The sequence below is a fragment of the Heteronotia binoei genome, chromosome 4 (genome assembly GCF_032191835.1).
Source record: "Heteronotia binoei isolate CCM8104 ecotype False Entrance Well chromosome 4, APGP_CSIRO_Hbin_v1, whole genome shotgun sequence".
NCBI lineage: Eukaryota > Metazoa > Chordata > Lepidosauria > Squamata > Gekkonidae > Heteronotia > Heteronotia binoei.
This window is the reverse complement of record NC_083226.1, coordinates 95,458,192-95,474,198: the sequence shown is the minus strand read 5'-3', so window position 1 is coordinate 95,474,198 and position 16,007 is coordinate 95,458,192.

Sequence of the window (16,007 nt, the reverse complement as noted above, 5' to 3'; positions counted from 1 at the left end):
TTCAGTAAGGCTTTTGATAAGGTTCCACATACTATCCTTGTTGAGAAGTTGGTAAAATGTGGTTTGGATTCTGTTACCATTAGGTGGATCTGTAACTGGTTGACAGATCATACCCAAAGAGTGCTTGTGAATGGTTCCTCATCCTCTTAGATAGGAGTGACGAGTGGAGTGCCTCAAGGATCTGCCTTGGACAGAAACAGGATACAGGATGATCTTGACAGGCTGGAAAACTGGGCTGAAACCAATCATATGAATTTTAACAAGGATAAATGTAAAGTTATGAATTTAGGTAAGAAAAATTCCATGCATGGTTATAGGATAGGGGAGACTTGTCTGGGCAGTAGTATGTGTGAAAAAGATCTAGGAGTCTTAGTGGACCATACGCTGAACGTGAGTCAGCAGTGTGATGTGGTGGCTAAAAAGGCAAATGCAATATTGAGCTGTATCAACAGAAGTATAGTGTCCAGATCATGTGAAGTGATGGTATCACTTTATTCTGCTCTGGTAAGACCTCACTGGGAGTATTGTGTTGAGTTTTGGGCACTACATTTTAAGAAGGATATCGACAAGCTGGAATGGGTCCAGAGGAGGGAAATGAAGATGGTGAGGGGTCTGGATACCAAGTCCAATGAAGAAAGGTTGAAGGAGCTGGGCATGTTTAGCCTGGAGAGGAGGCAGCTGAGAGGTGATATGATCACCAAATACTTGAAGGGCTGTCATACAGAGGATGGTACAGAATTTTTTCTGTGGCCCAGAAGGTAGGAACAGAACTAACAGGTTGAATTTAAATCAAAAGAGTTTCTGGCTCAACATTAGGAAGAACTTCCTGACATTCAGAGCAATTCCTCAGTGGAACAGGCTTCCTCAGGAGGTGGTGGGCTCTCCTTCTTTGGAGGTTTTTAAACAGAGGCTGGATGGCCATATGACAGCAATGCAGATCCTGTGAATTTAGGGGGGGGGGGTATTAGTGAATTTCCTGCATTGTGCAGGGGTTGGACTAGATGACCCTGGAGGTCCCTTCCAATTCTATGATTCTATGACTCTATTTAAGGACATACAATGCTGTTATACTGTGAATGTCCTCCATCCAAACTCTCAACAGTGTTAGAAGCAGAGTCAAATTTGGAGCTGGCTTATTCAACTTAAGATGCACTTCTAGATAGCAGGCTGATTAGAAATGCATTTCTAGGATAGGGAAATGTGTAACAGCTACATAGACTTAATGCCAGTGTTACCTACTGTTCTCTCCTGTATCAGTAATGTATGACTAACTCCAAATAGGTTAGTCCCAATTTTTAAACCAGTTGAGATAATTGGGTTCCACTTTTTATTGTTTACCAATCCCGTCAAATAAATTGCTTCTGGCCAAGTACTTAGTTTGTTAGGAATTCATGAACATTTGGTCCAGTTATTTGCTGTGCTGGTTAGTGGTCCAAGGATAATAGTGCCAAAATGGTCTGCAGAAAAAGAACAAATGGTATTCCATTTGATTAAAATAAAATGGAACAAGAAGCTGCAGTGCAGTTTTCAGAACACATATAAAATGAAAAGTAACAAGTCCTGGCTTTTCTGCTGTTATGAGAGTATATTTAGAATGTTTTATCTAGAGATAGATGTCTCAGTGGAGTCTTTATATCACCTTGAGTGCTAATTCTTGAGCTGTTAAGAGGGGAAATGCATAAGAGGACAATTAATATCAAATGTTTTCAATTTGCAACAGAATGAAGGTCTAGACTTGAACTCTATCCCTTCTTGAATTCAGTAGTAATTCCTATAAAGCTATTTCATTAAAGTATTTTGTTCCCTTAGGTATTTTTTAAAATGTAAGGGAGAGGACCAGAAGACAGCTGAAAATGCTGTGATGCCCCCACAGGTGGCATCTCCCAACCAAATCAAAGGCCTGCATGGATGAAGGCCTTTGTAGGAGCTGTTGGGCCAACAGAGAAGGTCATTGCAGCACTCCCAGGAGAAAGCCTTGATGCAGAACCTTCTGGGATGCCTGAGAATGGATGCCTGAAAGAAGCAGTTGACTTGTGGCTGCCACCTCATATGTCACTCAGACATAAGAAATAGAACTATTGTGAAAAGTTCTCTATTAGGACAGCATTATGGTTACCTCTTATGAAGCTGTTTCACACAGTATTCTGTTTCCAGGTGCATATCTTGACCAATATAGGAGATTTTAGTGTACATTAGACCATTTGTGAAGGTTCCAGGTATAGTGTAGCCATCATTACTGATAGTGATCAGTGATATTCAGCCCCATTACTAGTACTGGAGCCATCCTTTATAAAAGTTGTTTCTGTATGTTGCATGAAAAGAAGTCTGATTTATGTGCCCTATACAACTCTGAATAAACTGTATATGAGATATGGTGGAATAAACAGATTATACAAATCAGAAAGGAGTCCCTGATCAAGATGCAGAGGGAAGATTCTGTCTATATCAGGATGAACTGGTCAACAATGGTAAATGGGACTGCTAAGAGAAGATAAATGGGAAAGAATACAAAATGGTTAAATTGGAGAAGAAAACTACAATTAAAAAAAGAGAAATCTTGGATATTATCTTTCTCGAAAAGTAAGAGGTCTTCTTTTGATTGGAACAAAAAGAAATGAATTTCCCCTCACTCTGACATCCTAAAGCCAAAGGCACTGTTCCCATGTCCTGGTATTTTACAGTCCAGAGATCTTGTGTAGGATGCAGGGGCGGTGTGTGGGGTTTTGCCACCTGAGTCAGAACCCTGACGTGTGCCCACTCCCTCCCAAGGGGAAATTTTTTTGTGTGCACGCTTTGCACGTGCACCAGGATGACATCACCCACAGGTGACGTCATCACATCTTTCAGGAGCACCATTCCCCCTCCTCCCTTCAGCGCCCAGAAACAAACAGTGGCACTTTCAAGCTTCAGAGTTCTCTGCAATCAGAGAACACTGAACCCCAAAAGTCCCGTTGTTTCTGGGTGCTGAAGGGAGAGGGGAATTCCCCCTCCTCCCTTCAGTGCCCAGAAACAAACAACGGCGCTTTCAAGCCTCGGCGCTTCCAAGCCTTGACGTTCTCTGCAATCGGAGAACACCGAAGTCTGAAAGTCCCGTGGTTTCTGGGCGCTGCTAGAGGCAACCCCCTGCTCCGCTCCCCTCAAAACTCCCTCGTGCAGGGTGGCAGGGAGGAGAGTGACAGGCGGCGCACAACAGCGCTGTTGCACCACCACTTTCCCCCTGCAGTCAGCTCAGCGCGCTGTTTTAGCGGCGCTGGTCACTTTCAGGTTAAAAGCAGCTGAGTGGCACCTTCCAAAGGCACTGCTTGGCTGCTTTGAACCCGAAAGCGACCGGCCCTGCTAAACAGCATGCTGAACTGACTTCAGGGGGAAAGCGCTCCTCCGATCCTGCCTTCAAGGCTCGGACGGAGGAGCACACTGCGTGGGTAAGGGGGCGCCTGGTGGCACCCCCAAGTGGGGTAGCACCCAAGGCTGCCGCCTACCCCACCTACGACCACGTGCCGGCCCTGGTAGGCTGTTGCTCCATTACTTTAGTTTTGTGTAGATCAAAGAACACTTTTTGAGGTGCACTCATAGCTGATATTTTGACTAGGTGACAACCCAGCAATAACTAGGAGAGGGCAGCATTGGGCTGTGTGATAATGTGCATGCATGAATGCTGTCCATGCTATACTGTGCAATGTTGGAAAGGAGTGCAGCAGTCCTGTCTTAAAATTTCAGTAAATAAATAAATAAAAAATATTAAACCACAAATGGGTTGCCAGCAGTGAAACCAATCACTGAAAATCAGCAGCCTTATCATAACTGGCAATCAGGATTTGATCTGAACTAGCTGGCATTTGAGCATCTCTACTCAACTTTGAAGTATAATTCCAACATTTCACTGCAAGTATGTTATTTTATGAGTTATTAAAGGAAAGCATAGGGTTGAACAGGAGAAAAACTTGTGGAGGGATATTTCCTACCTTTTCCTTTCCTAAGAAGTTTTGTCCCAAAACTTTCCTCTGAGATTCAAGACAGCCTCACAAACATCTATTGGAACAGTATGTGCGATAAGGCATTTTGGTAATGAAGGACAATCAGGCAATATCATCCTTTCTTCCACTGACACATGGAACCAGTAGTTAGATTTGAAGAAAAGAGAGGAGAGATTAGATTTATAGCCCACCCTTCACTCTGAGTCTCAGAGCAGTTTACAATCTCCTTTACCTTCCCATCCCCACAACAGACACCTTGTGAGATAGTGGGGCTGAGAGAGCTCTTTTGAGAACTGCTCTTGAGAAAGAGCTCTTTCAAGAACTGTGACTGACTCAAGGTCATTCAGCAAGTGCACATGGAGGAGTGGGAAATCACACCCGGTTCTCCTAGATTAGAATCCATGCTTTTAACCACTACACCAAACTGAGACCAGTAGCACTTTATCACAAACAGGAGTTTCAGGATATAAACTTTCTAGAGTCAAAGCTCCCTGTATTAGACACAAGTAGAATAGAAACTAACTATTCTACTGCAGGCCAACATGGCTACCCTCTGAAACTATCTTCATGGAGCCAGCAGAAGAGGTGCTAGGAGACTATTTTACCAGATACTCCCTCATTGCTACTATAACCTGAGATTAGGGACAAATTCAAGGTCTCCTTTCTTAATCCCATTCACTCATACCTCTTGGTTTAAGCAAAATTGCTATATTTATTGAAACAGAGAAAGATGCAATTTGCACCATTGGGTATGGCTTTCCTTCCCCCCCCCCCCCCCCCCCCGCCAAAGTCCTTCCTATTCCCAAACCAAAGGATCAGAGTCTAGAGATGACTGATGGCCTATCAAGTCAGGGCCTTACTCACTGTCGAAGAAGAAGAGGAGGAGGAGAAAGAGGAAGAAGAGGAGGTGGAGGAAATTGGATTGGATTTATATCCTGCCCTTCACTCAAAGTTTCAGAGCAGTTTACAATCTCCTTTCCCTTCCGCCAATAGACACCCTGTGAGGTAGTAGGGCGGAAGAACTCTCCAAGAACTGCTCTTGAACAGAACAGTTCTGACAGAGTTATGACTGACTCAAGGTCACTCCAACAGCCGCACATGGAGAAGTGGGGAATCAAACTGGTTTTCTGTTGTCACTAATATGCATGTTCCCAAGAGTCTCTATATAACCTCTGGAAAAGGTTCTTCTTGCATATTTTAAGATGAGACAATGAATAAGTATGCATTAGAAAAACAGAGACGATGGAAGAAAGGAAGGAGCTCTCCAGTTACAGGGGTGGGGGGGGGAAGAACTCTCTAGGATTATGTAATTGGTCACATTAACTACTTGCTTAATTAGGAAATATACTGTGTGCTCCTTTACCTGCAGAAAAACACTCACTATGATTTCCTATCAAGCAAAGCGTTCAAATATCCAATTAAGATCCAGTAAAAGTGGGTGTGATCTGCCAACAGACTTTAATTAGCAAAGCAGTTTAAAAAGAATACACATAATAGTGGCTCATAAATCCATTTTGCAGCAGATCTGCTTTAAACCACTGCAGGTTCAGAAACTAAACAAGGCCATGCAGGGTTCTTATCTGTTTTGTTGTCTCTTGTTATGATGAGAATTTAGGAAGTTCACTCCAGATTCCATGAAAAAGTGATCCCAGCCACTTGTCAAGTAATTGAAAATGTTTTATTTACATATTATATAGGTTAGTTCTAGAGATCCTAATAGCAACAACTCCAACAGTTGTTGCTATTAGGAACAGACTATAAAGGTTAACAACCTCATCATAGCTTCTTCTTCCCATACACCACTTTATAACTCTTTACCACACTGCAGATATCCCAGGTTCTGTCCCTATATTCCATTGAAAGGGGAGGGTGATACATTTAGGCAGATAATGAAACAACTTTCTTACACTGATCATCACCAGACACCACCAGATACACCAGACATCGCTTGCTGCTGGCCACTCAATAAGTGCATGCCATGGTACCTGTAGCACTATCACACCTCCTGAATCCTCCATTAAGGGGGAAGTTGCTTAAGAAATTCTTGGAGATTTAATAGATTTAAGAAATTCTTGGACAGGGGAGTTTGGGGAATGATGAGTCTACTCTCCAAATGATGAGTCTACTCTCAAAATCCCCCTACCAAAGTTTGACGGTACGCCATTGAAAACGGCACACAAGGTCAAGAGCTTGGTGGTGCTACTGGAGCCTGCCCTGTCAATGGAGGCCCAGATAGCAGCCACTGCTAAATCCGCTTTTTTTCATCTTAGGCGGGCGAAGCAGTTGGTCTCCTTCGTGGACTATGATGACCTGGCAACAGTGATTCATGCAACGGTCACCTCGAGACTGGACTACTGTCATGCCCTCTACATGGGGCTGCCTCTGTGCCATATTCGGAAACTACAGCTAGTGCAGAACACATCAGCCAGGCTGTTATTGGGGCTTCCTAGATGGGAGCACATATAGCTTGGGCTGTGGGAACTGCACTGGCTGCCAATAGTTTACCGGATTCATTACAAGGTGCTGGTTATCATCTTTAAAGCCCTAAATGGCCAAGGACCTGCCTACCTGGATCGGGGTGGCTCGGCGGTACTGATGTTGTTGAACCTATTGGCGGCGTTCGATATGGTCGACCATCAGTTGCTGACTTGCCGCCTCGCCGACACGGGGATCCAGGGGCTAGCCTTGCAGTGGCTTTCCTCTTTCCTTGAAGGTCGGGGACAAAGGGTCGCGATTGGGGGGGAGCTATCCCAGAGGTGTTCACTTAATTGTGGGGTGCCCCAGGGAGCGGTTCTCTCCCCGATGCTGTTTAACATCTATATGCGACCTCTTGCCCAGATTGCCCGGAGGTATGGGCTGGGGTGCCACCAGTATGCTGATGACACCCAGCTCTATCTACTTATGGACAGCCGACTGGTCTGCGCCCCAGAGAACCTAGATCAGGCATTACAGGCCGTGGCTGAGTGGCTCAGACTGAGTGGACTGACACTGAATCCTGCGAAGACAGAGGTCCTTTGTTTGGGCCGTCGGGGGCCAGAGGGGGAAATCCCCCTGCCAACTTTTGACGGTGTACCGCTGAGGCCGGCGGACAGGGTCAAAAGCCTTGGGGTGCTATTGGAGCCGTCCCTAAAGATGGAGGCTCAGATAGCGGCCACTGCCAAGTCCGCGTTTTTTCATCTTAGACGGGCAAGGCAGTTGGCCCCCTTCCTGGACCCCGACGACCTAGCAACAGTGATCCATGCTACGGTCACCTCGAGGTTGGATTACTGCAATGCCCTCTACATGGGGCTGCCCCTGTGCCGGACCCGGAAATTGCAGCTGGTGCAGAATGCCGTGGCCCGGCTGTTATTGGGCCTCCCAAGATGGGGACACATTCGGCCGGGTCTTCGGGCTCTGCACTGGCTTCCAATAACATACCGGGTCCGGTACAAGGTGCTGGTCATTACCTTTAAAGCCCTATATGGCCTGGGACCTGCCTACCTGAGGGACCGTCTCTCCCCACACGTTCCCCAGAGAGTACTGAGGTCTGGCACCCAAAATCTCCTTAATATCCCCGGGCCCAAGGAAGTGCGTCTCAAGACAACTCGAGACAGGGCCTTTTCTACAATGGCCCCTATGTGGTGGAACCAGCTACCGGAAGAGGTGAGGGCCCTGCGGGATCTTACTCAGTTCCGCAGGGCCTGTAAGACGACCCTCTTCCGGTTAGCTTACGCCTGACTGGACTAATGTAGCTCTCTAGATATCTGTGATTACCGTATAGTTAATACTAGTTTTAAGGTTTTTAAGGTTTTTAGGTTTTTAAATGTTTGATTTAAATGTAACTATCTTATTCCGATTTTATTGTTTTATTGTTTGTTGTAAGCCGCCCTGAGCCACTCGTGGGAAGGGCGGGATATAAATCCCGGAATAAATAAATAAAAATAAATAAATACCTTAGGGACCGTCTCTCCCCATATATTTCCCAGAGGGTACTGCAAACTGGTTCTCAAAATCTATTGGTAATCCCTGGGCTGAGGAAGGCCAAACTGAAAGTCACCAGAGAAAGGGCCTTCTCGATTGTAGCCCCCCACTGGTGGAACCAATTGCCAGAGGAGGTGCGGGCCTTGCGGAGCCTTGCCCAGTTCCGCAGGGCCTGCAAGACTACTCTTTTCCAGCTGGCCTATACTTAAGAAGGAATACCGTCACCACGGAAAAACTGTAAAATGTGTAACATCAAGATTTTAGCCCCAAACCAATTTAGATGGTTTTAATGTATGACTTATAATATATGATTTATAATGTATGATTTATAATATGTACGTATGATTTATAATATGCATTGTTTTATTGTTGAAGTGTTTTTATGCTGTGAGCCGTCCTGAGCCTGCTTCATCAAGGAGGGCGGGATAATAATAATAATAATAATAATAATAATAATAATAATAATAATAATAATAATAATAATAATAATAATAATAATAATAATAATAATAATAATAATAATATTTAATTTGTATCCCGCTCTCCTTGCTGAAGCAGGCTCAGGGCGGCTCACATAGCATAACATAAAATACAAACATTACAATAATAAAAGCACACTGGTTACACAACATATTACATATTACAATTCACTTATATATATATTATTACATTAAAACCATCTAATTAAAATCATCAAATTAAATTCCAGCAAATTAGTTTGGTGCTACAGTCTCGATGTTACTCATCTTACAATTTTACGTGATGATGGTACAATAGGTTCCACATTAAGAAAAAGCCAGCTGAAAAAGGATAGTCTTGCAGGCCCTGCGGAACTAATTATTATTATTATTATTACATTTTCTCCAGAGGAACTGATATCCATTATCTCCATGCTATGGAGATCGTTTGTTATTCTGGGAGAACTTCAGGCCCTATCTGGATATTAACAACCTTAACTAAGGGGGCACATCCCCATCTCCTTCAGCAATGCTCTGAATGTGTCCTATGACCAGGGCTCTTTTTGAGCAGGAATGCACAGGAATGCAGTTCTGGTTGGCTTGGTGTCAGGGTGTGTGGCCTAATATGCAAATGAGTTCCTAATGGGTCTTTTCTACAAAAAAAGCCCTGCCTATGACCTACCACACCAGAAAATGCTGAAAACACATAAACACCCAAATAAGAACAGTTGTTTTTGTAATGAGATTTTTTGTAATGATACAGCAGTGAATAAAAAGCTGAACTAGAAGTAATCTCATTAGTTAATTAATAATGATATATAATAATACAATCTATGCACAAGTTAGGCATCTGAGTAAGGAAAGAAAAAGGAGGTGAGAGTAACAGGAAACTATAGTGTTCAGTTCAGTTACATACATTTGAGCTCTATCTCAGGCCTAATGGGATGTGTCATGGGCTTCATGGAAAATATAGTTGTTGAGGAAAGATTTGAAGGAAGAGAGAGGTGGTATCACATAAATAATGGGAAAGAGTTCCAGATACAAAGGACTGCAAGGAGAGAAGATAATTTAAATAAGGAGACCTTCAAATGGTGAGAAGGAAGAGAATTGTCAGTGAATTTAACAAAGCAAGTTTTAGTGAAAGACAGAGGGCAGAAACCAAAATTAGGACAAAAATTAAAGTAGAGAACTGAATTCTCCAGAAGCTTGGTCAAAGAAGAGAAATCAGAAATAGGAGTTTGGTCAAAAGTTTGGGGTTTTTTTTTATTATTGGAGCAATAGCAGTGTTTCTGTATGCAATGAAGGAGTAGTGTGTTAGAGAAAATAAATAATGCCAGGGAAGATTAAAGGGTGCACTTGGTCCAATTAGATGGAGACAACACCTGTGGGAATAGCTGCTTGTTGTCTTGATATGAAAATGGCAACAATCAGTTTATCAATTTATACATGGAGAAAGAAGAAAAGAAACCAGGTATGGTAAAGCTTGAAGTAAAAGGAAAAGGTATGAGGTAACCTTGAACAAAGAAGTAGAGGGGGGGGCTTAGTAGGACATAAAAGAGGGGAGCACTAAATATTCCTGGAGATAATATTGATCACTGTCAGTGAAATCTCAAGCATAGATTTTCAGAAGTAAATTCAACTGATTTCAATGGGACTGACTCCCTAAAAAGTCTGTTTAAGAACACTTGTCTGACAAGTAAAACAGCATGGGTAAATGACAAGTGGTATTAATAATGAACAACAACAAACCCTCTTGTTATCTTCCAAACCATTCAACTGGTCAAGATCATGGTTGGCTGAGATATTGAAAAGAGAGAGCAGAATTAGAGGAAGGAATAGTACATTGGGAGAGAAGAGCTAAAGAAGTAAAGTGCTGATGACCGGAATGAGGTGAAAGTCAACAGAGAATAAACTAAAGTGACAGGAGGGAAAAGAAAGTACAAAAGTTGGTTTTGGTTTTGAGAAAGTCACCCCATGAGTACCTGCACTCTACAAACAGAATAAGAGGCACAGAGTAATATAAATTATGTATAATGTTGAGGGCAATGGCTTTCCACATGCCTTCCATAGCAAACAAGTCCAGAAGAATAGAAAAGTAATTGTGGTTTTATTATATTTTTTATTTAAAACATTCATTTACTGCCTTTCTTCCTTACAGAGATCAAAGCAATTTACCGCATAAATAAAATAAAGTGCATAAAATACATAAAGTAACTTCTTTGATTGATGGAACAGTCAGGAGGAACTATCTCTACATATTATCTTGATTTCCAGGCAGGAACATATGGGAGAAAATGGTCCTTTAGATATCCTACTCTCAAACCATATGGGGTTTTAAACATCAAAACAAAAACCTTGGACTGGGCTCTGGAGTGGATCTGTAGCAGTGTAATTGATGTAGAATTGAGCTCATATGCTCCCAATAGCTGACCCCAACCAGCAGTCTAGTTGCAACACTCTTCACTAGCTTCAGCTTCCAAACTCTCTTCAAGAGTAGTCCCAAGCAGAGCACATTACAATAGTCAAGTCTAAATGTAACTAAGGCATGGATCACTGTGGCAATGTCTGACTGACCCAGGAACAGACTCTGTTGATGAGCCATTCTGGACTTCTGCAACCTCCTTTTTCCCCTCAGGGTGATGGCTGTATCATGTAGCACTTTCAAGTTGTGAACCTAGCTTTTCAAAGAGAGCATAACTCCATCCAAAACAGGAGAAATATTTAGTCTCTGGTCTGCCTTTCCACTAACCCAGAGAACCTCTGTCTTTTCAGGATTATGTATGTTTTTAATATGGTAGCTACTTTAGTGGCTCTAATGACGGCAGAAAAGTGAAGTATAAATTCTGTATATAAATAAATTATCAGTCTAAATTAAATATCAACATTTATGTTATTCATTTATGTAGCTGAGATATTTTAGCCCACTTTTCTCACAAAAGAACTCAATTGTACCCATCAGATTTAATGTAATAATAACACATAAAATAGATGAAAATCTTCAAGTTTTTTTTAAAAAAAATTATTCCTCACAAAGACATGAGAAAACTTTTGATTTAGAAATTAAGGAGGGGGGAGATTTACAGTGCTGCCCATTCCATTGCCTTTGAGAAAAAAATGTTTGTGTGCAGCATGCATTGTACATGTGGCTCTTGTTTGCCAGGCATCATAATATTTAATTTGCTATAAAAGCTGATATCATTGTTATAATTCTGTTTCCATTTATCTTTGTCCAAAATCTTTTTAAAGGCTCACAGTAACTAGCAGAAACATAACAATCCTTTAAAGTGCTAAAAAGTGCACAGAGTTCTTTTGTATTCGGCCTTCTAAACTCCATGCAGAGAAATGAAATTATCTATCCCATGTAGATATTTGGAACATTTTGTATGTGAGGTAAAGTAGAACTAGCAGTATTTGCTGTATTACATAGTTTAGGTATTACCTTTGTGTGATGGTTTTCAAAAAGAAAATGCAGAAAAGAATAGCAAATGACTATTGAATTGTTGAGCATTTATCATCATAGTTTCCTACAAAACTAGAAAGCAAGAGCTGCACTTATACAAACGAAATGTATAGCAAACAAGCTAATAGCTAATTAGCAAACAAGCTAATAGAATTTTCTTATTTATTTTTCAATATATCAATTAAATGAATTAAATCATTCAACGGGAAATTAAGAGTTGGTATAATTTATTTTTTTTAAATGGAAACAATATTTTGTTCGCCATTATACTGGATGCTTCACATAATAGTTATTTTCTTAGCAGAACAAAGTTTGAGACCAATTTCCCACTAGCCTTACCCTGCTCTCACTCTCCTCTTGTCCGTGGGGCTTCGGTCGAATTTCACATAAGCTGCCCCCAGGCTGCAGCTTGGTCCGCCTCATTTGTGCAGCAAGCAAGATCCTCTAAAAACCAGTTTCTGTTTGCTGTGCAAAAGAGGCAAGGTGAGCTGCAGCCTCAGGGCAGCTTGTGAGAAATTGAGCGGAAGCCCTGCAGAGAAGAAGAGAGTGAGAGCGGGGTAAGGCTAGTGGGAAATTAGTCTGCATCTAATAACACCTTTAAGACCATCGAAGTTTTATTCAAGGTATAAGCTTTCATGTGCTCCCACACTTCTTCAGTTATTTTCTTAGATCATGTACCATCAACATTGAGAAGCATTATTTTAGATTTCTTCACAAATAGGAGACCTACTGGAACATGCATGGGGGATTTCATTTTCTCCTCTCCTATTATTTCCTCTTCCCTTTATGTGAAAGCTCCCACATCCTCTCCCCTTTTCCTGCTTCCTTTTCTCCTTCCCACTTTACAGTCAATCTACCTTTACTTGCTCCCCATCATCCAACTATGGAATAGTTGCTTGGTGTTGGCCACTAGGCTAGACCCAGTTGCATGATAGAGAACCCACAAGAACTTGTACAGGGCACCTCACTTCATGTGTCCCTATTCCCCAGACCATTTCATTCTTTCCTCCAGGCAAACTCCATACACTCCTTCCTATCTACCAACCAACCTACTTTTTATCTGTTCCCATATTCAGCTGTAATTATTATTTATTTACTTCATTCATACCTCCTTTCACCACAATGGGGAACCAAAGCAGCTTATATCACTTTCCTCTCCTCCATTCTATCCCCACAAAAATCTTGTGAGGTAGGTTAGGCCAATAGTGCATCACTCACTCAGGGTCATCCAGTGAGATTCCATGGCAGAGTGGAGATTCAAATTTGGGTCCCCAAGATCATAGTTTGGAACTCTAATCACTGCACACACTGGCTTTTGTAGAGTGGCTGTTATTGAACAGCAGCAAGCCACTAGGCCTGTGTCTGTCATGTAAACTGAATAGTATCAAGGGTCCTCTCTTAAAGGCCAAAATTCTAAAAAGGGCCCTGTCTTTTACAGACAGAAAACATGGCCTGAAGTCTGACAATACTATTATGGTTTCCTAGCAACCCTCATAATGGGGTTGAGAAGGCATTATTTTTCTAGGCACTGCTTAGGCCATGTGTATTGCTTCTGTTATTTCAGAGAGTTTTAAACCCAATGTATCTTTTTTAAAGAAAAGATGTCTTGTTTTTCTGCAAACTGGAGCTTTTTTTCAAGGAACTAAGTATTTACAGATTTGGCCATGCTGATAATTAGATATATTGACTATAGCAAATATCCTTATCACGAATGGTGTAAAAGTGCTAAACATTTGAATATCAAAGTATGGCTACATAAAATCTAGAAATAGTTAAGTTATCCAAATTAACAAATTATGTGCATTTGAGAGAAGAAGGTTAAAAAAAAAACTTTCCCCCAACTATTGGAAACCTTTCTATGATTTGGGAGGAGGATTATTACTTGAGATTTTATTGTACTTTGTATGTTTTTAATTCAAAATTATAAGCTGCCTTGAGCTACAAAAGAAATCCGGTGATAAATATTTCAATAATAAACAAGCAGGCTTTATCAACTGGTTAATTTATTTAGTTGTACAGTCTTGTTATAAATGAATTACCCATGTTAAGATATTGTACTTGCAATCAACTTGTTGTATAGACTATTGTAAATATTATTTATTTAAGATAAATCTTTTATTCTTGTTTAATTAAAATCAAATCAACAAGGTCTAGGGGACAGTGAAAAGACTATGATTGCCATGATGCTGTGTCAGAATATGTATGCCTGAATTGGCAAAGAAATATACAGCTTGGCATCCACTGATGGAACCAATTGATTTTGTTAAGCTCCCCAGAGTCACCAAAGTAATAAATCTCAGTTCAAAAGTTATTTATTTTTCTTTTAACTCTGTCTTTAAACTAGAGGAAGGAAACTCCATGGAAGTGTGGCAGATACGGTGGTAGAATGAGCAGCCTTTATGACAAGATAGTATGTAATCATGCATGCTCAACTTTTTGCTGCAATCAAGCACAGATGAGTTTTTGAATTCAGATAAACAGAATGCTGAGCATTCTGCTCTCAAGATTGCTACCTGCAAGTAGGTCATGGACCAAACTGGCTGATTATGCATTCCTAGAGATAACTTCTTCTTTACCTTTAGCAGGTTAATGGCTGACAGACTTTCGGTAAATATTGTCTATTGACAATGTGCTATCATAGTGCTAGTGTGGAGTGGATTGCATCAATGAAACATTTCCCTGCCAGATAACATATATATATATATATATATATATATATATATATATATATATATATATATATATATATATATATATATATATATATATATATATAGTTTAATATGGTGTATATATTTAATGACACAATAAATAAACAAATCCTGACACCACCAATTATTACTTTTCAAGATTTCCCTGTAGACCAAATTGGGGGGGGGGGGGGTTACCAGCCAATAAAACTAGGTACCTACATTTTAAAAATGACTTTATCCTTAGCTTACTTTCCCATAAGCAAGGTTAATTAGTTTTAAAAGTTGACTGAGATGCTGTATTAAAATTCAGGAGAAATGGTCACAACATATAGCTCCATGCAAGTAATTTTTGATCTAGGAAACTGTTCATGAGAAGCTGGAGACAAGTTAAACAGAATTGTTAAATATAATGCAGTGAAGTCATTTATCACTAAACCATGCATAAAGCAAATATAGCATTACTAATACAACGGCAATCCATTACTTTTGACATTTTTTAATACTTGCAACCTGAAAGGAGAGAAAATAAAATACAAGGTGCATAGCAACCATCATTAATCTGAAATCCCTAGGGCAATAGACATTGCATGAGGAATGAAAAAGCAAACGGTATGCTTGTTTTCATTGTTTTCTTTTTTAATTTGTTCAATATTACTTTGGTACATCAAAATATTGGTTTTCACCTGGAAGTCTATTACAAGATCTGTCTGTCTGTCTGTCTCTCTATCTACCTAGCATCATCTATCTATCTGCCTGCCATCTTACTGTTGTCCCATTCTTTCTCCAAGTGGTCTACATGCTTTCCCCAACACTCTCCATTTAGCGTCACAATAACCCTGAGAGGCTACACTGAGAGTAAGAGTGGCTCAAAATGACCTAATGTGATTGACAGAAGAGGGGGATCTGAAGTAAAGATGAAAAATGATGGTGCAGGGGGAATGAAGTTCCTGCTACAACCCCCCCCCCCCTTGTGTCAGCTGAGCACAAGAAAATCTAGAGCAATCCTAAGAAAGTTTTCTTAAGACTGCACAACTACTCATGTATTAGCATGTTTTGTAATTATTAAACTGATTTTTTAAATTGCAAAATCTTGTCTCTCAAGAAGTAACAGTAAATTTATCTCACCATAAATGGGGTCAAGACAGGGCCATTAGCATGTCCTAAAGGGGCACTGTTTCCACTACATTCTGCAACTGCCAAAAAACTTCCAATTAGTAATAAGGACGCAGACTGTCTCCACTACAATTTTTAACCGGCACTACACTCCGAAAAGGCTCAAGGATTCCGTAATTGCTCACATTAAAGGCCTTGAGCCTTTTTGGAGTGTAGTGCTGGTTAAAAATTGTAGTGGAGAGGGTTTGAGTCCTTATTACTAATTGGAAGTTTTTTGGCAATTACAGAATGCTGTGGAAACAGTGTCATAAAGTAATTATGAACATTGCTGTCTTTTATAATCATGCTA